Here is an 11266-nt window from a genome sequence, read left to right as displayed (position 1 = left end):
GATAGATTTAGATTCATGATACTTACGGCCAGCTGATTGGCGCAGGTAAAGCATGAAAGAAAAGGAAAACTTACTCAATTGGTCTATAAGTATAATTACAATACCGTAAAGCTCTATGAAATTTTGTGTATGGCGCACCGGCGACAAAATTTTACTTGCAAAAGAAAAATTTATTAGTAACTCTACATTTAGTAATTTAATATCCCCTGTGTTGCGGCCGTTTGCGTTTTCGCCTTTTCGAGGTCAATCAATACAGTCAATTAAGGCAATTCCGATGGGTGCATGACTATATTTCTAGATGAGCTCTTTTCAATTTAGTATACTAACGATTGAGGAACTCAATATACTCCAGAAATCTCGAAGTGTTCGTTCACTGCATGCATGCATGATAATGGTTTGCTTTAAAAGTTTATCATATAGAGCATTTTGCGTTGCAAAGTACAAATCATCGTTTCTGCTCTCCCAATTGATACAAAAGGATTTCATCTCGTAGATAAAATCGCTGCTATCTGATTCAACTAATTACAGTTTATTTCAACCGATTTTAAAGTGACTTTGGCTATCACAAGAATCTTCTCCATACCATCGAGGTAGTTAATTAAAGCTGGTCAAATATGAGAGCATTCAACCAATAGCCAGTTCAGTTTTACAGAACTACCTCCGCATATGATATACATCACAGCTTTATTTCGCTGTTTTGGAGGTGTTCTTGAATTGCAAACGAGGGGCTCCCGGTAAATATAACTCTTTTTCTTCCTTTTTTAAAAGAGTGTTAATTTTCCAGTATAATATTACTTTTGGACAATTCCATTTACGCTTAGCTCATATAAAGAATAAAAAGATGTTCAAAAGTATAAGTTACCTATCCACAATGGTACTTACTGCATTGTTCGTCTGATCCATCACTACAGTTAGTGTACCCATCGCAACGTCGATGCGCAGAGATACACTTTTCTTGATTTGCACAAGCAATCTGATCGCCTCGGCAAGTTACTAGCAGATGATTAAAAGAAATACATGAACCGTGACAAAACGTTGGCACTTCTTGTACATTTTTTACCGAAAATATGTAATGAATATTAAGGATTTATTCAGGACTTGAGCAGCTTACTTTTAGTTATTGATCTTCTTTGATCGACATTTTGCGGTGACTTTTCATCAAAGATCAAGTTTCATAACCGTTAACGTCCACTTTACATTATTTCAGTTTATCGTTATGATTTTATCGAATTCTGTATTTAATAATCTTTTCGTCGATTCATAGTTTCTGAATGTTTACTGAAAAACAGCTCGTGCGAATTTTTTATCCGGAGGGCGCCTAAGAAGGTCTGACTCTGTCCCGAGAAGTACAATTTCTTAATGGCATCGAACTCCTGAGGTTATTTTCCTTTTGTTCTCGATGAGAGATAAAGCCTTCTAATTTACTGAAACTCTCACGAACCGATTGGAGTACAAATTGCCTACATCATACAGAATTCAGAAGTTCACTGATTCCCCAGTATGTGATGAGATTTACTTTAACCATCATTGTTATTATTACCATCATTAAAAACAAACATTTATTGTGGGATGAAATTTTCATGGAAACGTTTCAAGATGGCGAGTTTTCGATGAAATGTCGCAATTACCAGTAAGACACGCCTCAATCACGGCGAGCTCCTTACCTGAGATTTAAATCTGTTCTTGTTATTTTTTTTAAATTTAACGCCAGTATGAGGATGGTTTAGACCAGTTGTTACGAGTACTTAGTGTATCAGTTCTGTCAAAATTTGGAGTAACGGGTTAAGTCCTCCAAGGTCTCAAAGATTCAGAAAAGCCTGTTCAGAACAAGGTTGGAATTTTTAATGCGTCTATCATGCTAAACTTCTTTTGGTTATGAGGTTTCATAGGGAATCACTCAGTTGACTAGAAGTTAAAAATTACATTACAAAATGGCAGTAGCAACATACTCGCAGATGTGCAGGGGACGGCTACCAACATGTGCAGTAGAACAACCTGGATATTCATGACAATCTTTGTGGAAACAAAAAAAGGTAAAAAATAGTCAAGATGGAATGTAATGAGTCAAATCGTTCCTTTTTTGGTAGGAATGTAAGCCGTCCGCTGATTGTTGTGCTGCTTAGTTGAGTTCTCCCGCCGATAAAGAAACGATAGGCAGTCTGAGATTGCATGTGGTTACTGGTATAGCTCGTGACGTCAGCAAACAAATCCCTCGAGAAAAAAAAAATTTCTCCACGATTTTTTTACTTTGGGATTTTACTATTTAAAAACTGGTTAAGACTTTGGCGGCAATTTAAGCTAAACATAGAAAGTTGTAAGCCAGCTGATGAGGAAGAACTGCCCACTTTTTCTTTGGGAAGTGAGTTAACTTTGTAAGTTGAACTTTCTGTCACACGAAGCAAGGATATGGCCTGTTGTAAAGTAGCCAATGAAACAACATCTTTGTTTTTCTTTTGGATAAGAGAATTTGTATTCATCAGAACATAAAGTTCATTTACACGCATGAATTCACCTGTCAGTTTTTTGACCAATCTAAGACAAGATCGTTTACAGCGTAGCGAAATGTTTTCCTGAAACAAAATTATCAACGCGCTGAATAGCAGAGGGAATATTAACCCTTTTACAACATTTAAACCATCGGGTTGGAAATGTTATAAAGAAAAATTGGCTGTGCGTTCATCGAGATATGAAGTACGCGGAAGTTTGGAGAGCACGAACGATGGAACTTTAGCTTCTTGAGTTATGAATCAATTGTTAAATGTTCTGATATACACAGTCCAGTTCAAAGATAAGGGGACATTGTATAGAAGTACCATGCGCTCGTATCAAGCGACTTACGTCGACATACTCGCATAAATACGCGTATGTCCTTTCGTATGGACCTTTGTTATTCATTGCTCTACCTGTGCTTTGAGTGGTATTGAGTTGTACAAAAAAGAGATGGTGCTCTAAAAGCGCCGGCTGCTAGCATGAAATGGGCAAAATAATTATGAAAACGTCGATGAAAGCTATCGTGTGGAATATGTCTGTCTTATGATAAAAATATGACTGTTCTTTTTTTTTGGATTTTATCTTTTTTATTATAATTTCTGATCACTTACACCTGTATAATAATGTTGTGGCATTCCTAATAAACTTCTAAGGGAGCAAAAAAAGGAACACTTTACCTTTCTTGCACTTGGCAGTGATCTGACTCAAAACGCTTGTGCAATCTGAAAAAGTAAAACATAATCAATTAAGAAATTGGAGTTCGTATCAAACTGAGATAACTAAAGAATAGAAATTGAATTATTCATAAATACATTTTAATTAACTATGTTACTTGTTCGTCACAGTATTCCTGAAGCCACTTGAAGTGACTTTTAATTGGACAAGCTCAACGAGAATTTATCACCAACCTTCTCCCTTCAAATACTCATTCCAACACGGTAAAAGAAACTGAACATGACCAGAATCGAGACTTCTTGATATCAAATTTGATTGAGCACTGTTAAGCATCAAAAGCTCGACGCGTTTTAAATGAGCAATTACCTTCTATGCAAGGTGTTTTAGAGAGAGACCCTCTGAGGAAATAGATAGTTACTCGCGGGAAAAAGACTGTTCTCTTAGGATAGGAAAGAAAATAATAATAGTATTCACAATAATAATGACAATGATACTTGTAACTGTAAAAAAAAATACCAGTCATAATATAGACATGAATAACGATAATCTATAGATGGATAAATTTCATTTAGCCATAATGTTTTCTTAACGAAGATCTGATCGGCAAATAAGCTTATTGTTCTTTCAGATGATCACAAATTAAAGCTTTGACAACATCAATCTTTTAAATCAGCCAATCAAGTGACAGACTCTTCAAGTTTGCAGCCATCTCGAGACAAACAACATTAAGTTTAATGGCGTCATTAGACTATTTGAGCTGTCGAATTCCGCGGAACCAGGAGGTTCGAGTCTCAACTGCTTGTGGAAATCTAGAAAAAGCTTTTTCTTTAATGTTAACCGGTAGCTGTTTTGGAACAGTCCTTTTGCGAAATTTTGAAATTTAAACTTTTCCACAAGTTTCTCTTAATGTTTTCTATTATTATTATTATTATTATTATTGTTATTATTATTATTTTAATTATTATCATCTGTCTCGTTTTGCTTTTCAATTTTGTTGTTTCGGTTTGGTTTGTTTCGTTCTCTTTTCATGTCTAATAATTATTTTCTCTTATCACCATCATTCTATCTATCACTTTTTTTTTAAGTTATTGGTAGTAATCGTTTACTTGAGATCGAGCGGCCAAGAACAAATAATGCAACTTAACCAAAATACATAATAGTTTATTTAACCGACAGGTGCTGTGAAGAAAATTGTCCGACAAATCTTTTTTTTTCCATATTCTAGCGCACGGTGTGTTTCCCGTCCATTGATAACGATAAGTATACTTCTTCAGAATTGCATGATCTCTCCCACTGATTATTTTTCACTTCAATTTTTTTTTGTTTTCTTTCTATTTAATGAACTATTTTAAGACAAAATACTTCAACAGTTTTTCTCCTATTTTTGTCAAGAGGAAAACAAGTGAATGTGCGACTATAATTCAGCTATAACGACCCCTTAGATATAGAACTGTATAAGCAAAGCTTATCTAACAAACACTTTATCAGAGATAAAACATACAGAAGCAAAGTAATCAAAAAAATATTGGCTCAAAATGCGTAATATACTGAGATAATGGTATTAACACAACAATAATCTTATGTCCGTCGAAGCCTATGATCAGAATTAGAATCAATACTTGTGCGGTACTAGAGAATGCCTCTTAAAAACCATAAGCTTTAAAATAATTATTTAACTGAATAGAATCGAAATAATGGAGATGATGATCATCGGCGATGATTAATTATACACGGCAAATCATCAGCAGGTAACAACTGAATTATGTAATGATATAGAATAAACATGTTTTCGATGTTCCAGACAGTACAAAAATAGAGAAAATTACCTTTCTCTGAGGTGTCTCTCTGAGAATGAATAGATTCTTGCCAAACAAAGTCGAAATTCGTTGAATATAAATATTCCTTCCGTGATAACCGAAAAAAGGAAGAAGGTGCCGTTAACTTTGCATAAAGATGTATTTCAGGATCCAATAATCATTCTCTTGAAATGCCGATGACCTCATCTCTAATTGGGCCAGTAAGAGGGCAAGAAAACAGGAGCTTGCCACCATCTGGAGAATTCGATTAACTTCTGAATAAACAGGTTTATATAACTAGAATTTTATTATCACTCGGTTCCGTAATGATACTCAATCCAACACTTTGGAAAATTCAGATCGAGAGTAACTGAGGCATGTTATGGTCGTTGTGAAATTTGTTATAGGACTGTTAGGCATGAAACGTTCAGGGCGTTTCAAACGAACTAACACTTTTGACGCTAAATAATTCTTGTCTTGTTTTTTGAAAATCGTTTGTTTTTTGACGTTATCGGTAATTGGCAACCGTTTATTTGCGATCAAGCGGCCAATTTACCAATTCATTCATTAACTACGCAATCATTGAACTACACCACTGAATCACGTATTCAATCCAGGTTATTTAAACTCTGGCTGTTTACTGGCCTTTCATGTGCTCGAATTTTCAAAAAGCGAAAAGAACGCCGCGGTCAATTGACATTTTTCGCCAGATTTCTAGTCCTTGTAATTTGCATAAACCGTAAGTGGCCAGTGGGCATTATCGCTGTATATCTCGCTCGAAGTCGATCAGAGCGCGCGTTATATCAGCTACAATCCAAGGCCATATAATAAAAGTTGTCATTTACTTCATCAGGGTTGTGATTCTTCCTCGATAATTTTATCTCTGCATTTGTATAGATTTGTATATTGTATATATATATATATATATATATATATATATATATATATATTGTATATATAGAGTCAGCTGCAAAACTTACTCTGTTTGGCTGTTTACGGTCCCTCGTGAAGTCAGTAGAAACCGCCTTAGCATACAACAAAACTCAGGTTTTTATCCGATCACATTTGTGTTATCTCCTGACTCAGGTTAATTGTAAATTCATTTCAAAATTTTCTCTTCATCTTTTTTTGTCACATTCCAAAAAAAAAACAAACAGAAATTTACATGAATTACATTGTTTCGCACGACGCCTACTTGTCAAAAGAAATTATTCACCGGCGAAGGAGAAGTTGATTCTCAAAGCCTATTGTTCTTGAAGTCAAATGACACATACCAGAAAACGTTTTGAACAACTGAAGTTGCCTCTTTTTTGATGGACAGCAATGGTGACTGTTAAAGTAGGACGATTTAAAGAACGATTATGACATCAAGTACAAGGAGAGTATATTACTGGGTAAAGTATTGTTTTCTTTGAAAAGTTTTAAAGTTTTCGGTGGCCGCCGAAATTTGTACATTTTTAATGCACGCCTAATTAAAATTAGTTAGAAACCAAGCATGTGTCGAATTTCCAGACTTTTATAAATTTCTCCCGTAAAATGAATGGATGCATGGAATCTTTAACTATTTTTCCTTAAATAAACTCATCTAAGAGAGAGTTAAGGTACAAAAAATAGATGTTTTTGGACTAACCATCGATTTTCGATTTTCTCAGAAATACACTTTTAAATGCTTCGCTTTGTGCAGTGTAGAGTCTTACTGAAACTATTGCTCTCACCAGATATTAGAAGACAAATTAAAGTAAACACAATTGTTATATTTTTTTCCAGACCCATCATGCTGCGCTTGCTGCGCTAATTCGTGAGCTATCAAGTTAAACACTCGAAGAGAAATTCAATATCTACGCGCGCCCATGCGTTATTCTCTATAGCACATAGTTTGGTCTACGGTTTTTTGTGGGCATTAATATTTTACCGAATGATTTGTAGTCTTTGTTTGAGCTCCCTCAACGAGGTTCTTCAGCCCACGATCAAGAAGGGAGGCTAAACGCTGAACTTCTTCCTTTTTTTCTCTCTCTCTCTCTCTCTTTTTTTTTTTTACTCATTGGGTTCAGAAGGAAAGGAATGGCTAAATCCGAAAACCCGAAATGAAAGTTTAGTAAATTTTTCTCCGTTTCTATTGTTTGTTGTATGACAACCATCATCAGTTTATCGGGTTGAATCCGTTAACTTTGATTCACGAGCTCGAGTTGCATTAGAATTATGTCATCAATTAAAATTTTGACAAAGTCAACGGATACAACACAGTAGAGTGATGATAGCATGAGTCATGTAAAAACATGGCTTTCATAAATTATCATCGCGAGGTTGAAATTCACAGTATATATTTTGAACATGTTTTCCTATAACGACCTTTCTATTCATTTTTCTCGATTCTACGATCCGATCCGCGATCTGATCCATGATCTCGTACGTGATGCGTCTGAATTCCGGTCCGTGATCCGGTCGGTGATCCGGTCTTTGATCTGTTCCGTAACCCGAACGAGATATTTTCATTACGGCACGATTATCGCAAATGAATTCATGAGAAGTTTAGAAGTTTCTAGTTTGCGCATCTTAATGAAGAGAAAAGGAACCAAGGAGATCTTGGAATAAAGCGGTGTTAACAAAAGATAACGATTAAAACACAAAATAAGTTCACCATTAGCTTTAGCGGTAAGTTGAAATTAATTTACAATTAACTCTAAAGGGTTAATAATAACGTTTAAACAAACTGCATTCAGTTGACACTCACTTAATTCTACACCAGATGGTTGCAATGGGACAATTTTCGAAGTGAAGTCATAAACATTCAAAGAAAATAGCTATTGGATTCTGAAATATATCCTTATGCCAAATACTTCTCATCTTCTTCCTTTTTATTGTGTTATCACGAAGTTTAATGTTTAGCGACTCTCCACTTTGTTTGGGAATAATCAATTTTTCAATAGAAGGAAACGTTAAGAAAGGTATTATTATCATATTATTTGTTTTTATCTGGAATCGTTCCGATCATTAAAACATGTTTCATTTGAGGCCTATTAGTTGTTTTATTCAGTTGTTAAATTTTTGATGATGCGCTGTATATAATAAATTTCGTTTGTAAGCCTTTCAATTCTATTTGTTGTTGGTCACTGAAAATAGTTAAACGCTCCTTTAATGCTGGTAACTGCTAAAACATTTAAAATGGAATACTAACAGCAACAAAAAAAGAATCAATAAACACACATACGAAAAAAAAAATAAAATAAAAAGTGGACCAAAAAAAGAAACAAAAACAAAAACCAAAGAACACAAAATGAAATAAAAACAGGTACGAAAAAAATGCAAGTAGCAAAACTCGACAGAAAACAGGAAAGCCAAAATTTAAACTATTTGTAATAGTAAAATATCCAGAGTAATTAAAAGGACCAATTTTGACAGATATCGGTTATAACAGTCTATTAACGTTAGTAAAATAATCACGTTATTCGTCAACAGGCGGTTGCAAGATCACTTACTAGATTTACTTATTTAAAATAATAGTGATGTCTGAAGAGATATTTTGTTTTTCGCACGATTATACCAAATAAATTTAAAAGTAGATTTTAAATGGTACCCTAGAAACAAAGGAGATCTTAGGATAAAGCGGCATCACTGAAAGGTAATGATTAGAAAAAACAACAAGTTTTCCATTAGCTTTAGCAGTAAGTTGAAAATGATTTACAATTAACTTAAACTGTTAAACGAGAAAACTGCTTAAATAAACTGTATTAAGTTAACACTCAGTTTAGTTAATTCTACACCAGATGGTTGCAATGGGGCAATTTTGCTGTCCTCTTATTGGCTCACTTGGAAGTGAAGACATAAACATTTAAAGAAAATAGCTATTGGATTCTGAAATACATCCTTATGCAAAATACTCGTCATCTTCATCCTTTTTACTTGTTTGTATCATCACGGAATGAGGTTTTATGTTTAGCGACTCTCCACTTTGTTTGGAAATAATCAAATTTTAAACAGAAGGAAAAAGGTGAGAAAGATATTACCATTATTATTTGTTTTCTTCTGGTATTGTTCGGATCACTAAAACGAGTTTCATTCTAGGCCTATTAGTTGTTAATTCAGTTGTTATATTGTTGATGATTCGCTGTCAATTTTCGTCGACGATCTTCACCTATTTTATTTCGATTCTACCGATTGCGTTTACCATGATGCAGTTAAGTCAGTTGCATTGAAGGCTTTTTTAATTACATTTGCTATCGGTCGCTGAAAATAGCTCAACGTTTCTCAATTGCCAATAACTGCTTAAAAAAAAACAAAATAAGAACAGGTACGAAAAAAAAGCGAGAGGCAAAACTCGACAGAACAGAGAAAAGACCAAATTTTAAACTGTTCTTAATACTAAAATCTCCAGAGTTTTTAAAAGGACCAAATTTGACAGTAAATGGTTATAACAGTCCAATGACACTAGAAAAATAATTATGTTGTTCATTCAGGATGGTTGCGAGCGTTCACGATCTCTTACTAGATTGGCTTATTTAAAATGATAATGATGCCCAAAGAGACGGTATTTTTTTGGCGCGATTATGGCGAATAAACTCAACAGTAGTTTAAATTTGTGCATCAAAAACAAAAGGAGATCTTAGGATACAGCGGTGTCACTAAAAGGTAACGATTTGAACAAAAAATAAGTTTTCCATTAGCTTTGGCAGTGAGTTGAAATTAATTTACAATTAACTCAAAATTGTTTATGAGGGAAACACTGTTTAAATAAACTAGTTTTCATTCTAGGCCTATAAGTTGTTTAATTCAGTTGTTAAATTGTTGATGATTCGCTGTCAATATTCGTTGACGATCTTCACCCATTTTATTTCGATTCTGCCGATTGAATTTATCATGATACACATTATTCAGCCGCATTGTAGGCCTTTTTAATTATATTTGCGGCCGGTCGCTGAAAATAGCTAAACGTTTCTCATTTGTTAATAACCGCTAACAAAAAAAACAAAACAAAATAACACGAAATAAAAACAGGTAAGAAAAAAAAGCGAGAAGCAAAACTCGACAGAATAGGGAGAAACAAAATTTTAAACTGTTCGTAATACTAAAATCTCCAGAGCTTTTAAATGGACCAACTTTGACAACAATCGGTTATACAGTCCGATGTCGTTAGTAACAGTTATCTTATTCATCACCAGATGGTTGCAAGCGTTAATGATCTCTTACTTGACTGACTTATTTGAAATAATACTGATGCCCAAAGGGATGTTTTTTTGGCATGATTTTGGCAAATAAATTCAACAGTAGTTTTAATTTGCGCATTAAAAAGAAAAGGCGATCTTAGGATTCAGCGGTGTCACTAAAAGGTAATAATTAAAACAAAAGATAAGTTTTGCATTAGCTTTGGCAGTGAGTTGAAATTAATTTACAATTAACTAAAAACTGTTTAGAAGGGAAAAACTGTTTAGAAGGGAAAAACTGTTTAGAAGGGAAAAACTGTTTAGAAGGGAAAAACTGTTTAAATAAACTACTTTTAGTTAACACGCACTTAATTCTACACCAGATGGTTGCAATGGGACAATTTTGCTGTCGTCTTACAGGCTCCCTTCGAAGTGAAGTCATAAACATATAAAGAAAATAGTTTTTTGGATTCTGAAATACATAATAGCTCAACGCTTCTCAATTTCCAGTAACTGCTAAAAAAAAACCACAAAACAAAACAAAACAGGAAATAAAAACAGGTACGAAAAAAAAAGGAGAAGCAAAACTCTACAGAAAATAGGAAAATAAAATTTTAAACTGTTCGTCATACTAAAATCTCCAGAGTTTTTAAAAGGACCAATTTTGACAGCAATCGGTTATACAGTCCGATGACGCTAGTAAAATAGTTACGTTATTCGTAATTTCTATCCTTAAATGTTACAGTTCCGTTTGAGAAAACGCTCCGATTTCTTCGTTGATAAGGTTTTTATTTTTGCAGATTGTGCCAGCGGTTTGAGTCACTGCCAAAGAGCAAGAAAGGTGAAGTGCTTCTTTTTCATCGTCCCTTACAAGTTTATTAGAAATGCTACGATATGATCACAGGTGGCCGTAAATTAGTGAAAAATTAATATACTAGAAAGTATAATACTAATGATTAATTGATAACATACCAGAAAGTGAAAAACACAGAGAAATTCGTACTACGCAGATCACACATTAAATTGATAAACTTTGCAAAAATTTTGTTTATGTTGGAAATGGGTTTTTTTTGTTTCTTATTTTTTTTCCTTTTAATTTTCAACGAGAAAATTCGATCACACTAGAGTGGGTTGTTGAGAAAGGTGGTTTCAAATCTTTGAGATTGG

General features: G+C 34.1%; 1 long non-coding RNA gene across 1 annotated transcript; it reads right to left on the bottom strand.

The window, feature by feature from the left end:
* Positions 1–1949: 1949 nt before the first annotated feature.
* Positions 1950–5123, bottom strand: LOC149045319 (uncharacterized). Its single transcript, XR_016187213.1, has 3 exons — positions 4992–5123; positions 3168–3212; positions 1950–2013 (listed from the first exon to the last, which is right to left on the bottom strand). It is a non-coding gene; the product is annotated as an uncharacterized LOC149045319 (long non-coding RNA).
* Between the last annotated feature and the right edge of the window lie 6143 nt (positions 5124–11266).

The sequence above is a fragment of the Pocillopora damicornis genome, chromosome 5 (assembly GCF_964200805.1).
Source record: "Pocillopora damicornis chromosome 5, jaPocDami1.2, whole genome shotgun sequence".
In the NCBI taxonomy this organism is placed as follows: Eukaryota; Metazoa; Cnidaria; class Anthozoa; order Scleractinia; family Pocilloporidae; genus Pocillopora; species Pocillopora damicornis.
Note: the sequence above shows the minus strand (reverse complement) of the source record. Positions and strands in the feature narration are given on the sequence as shown.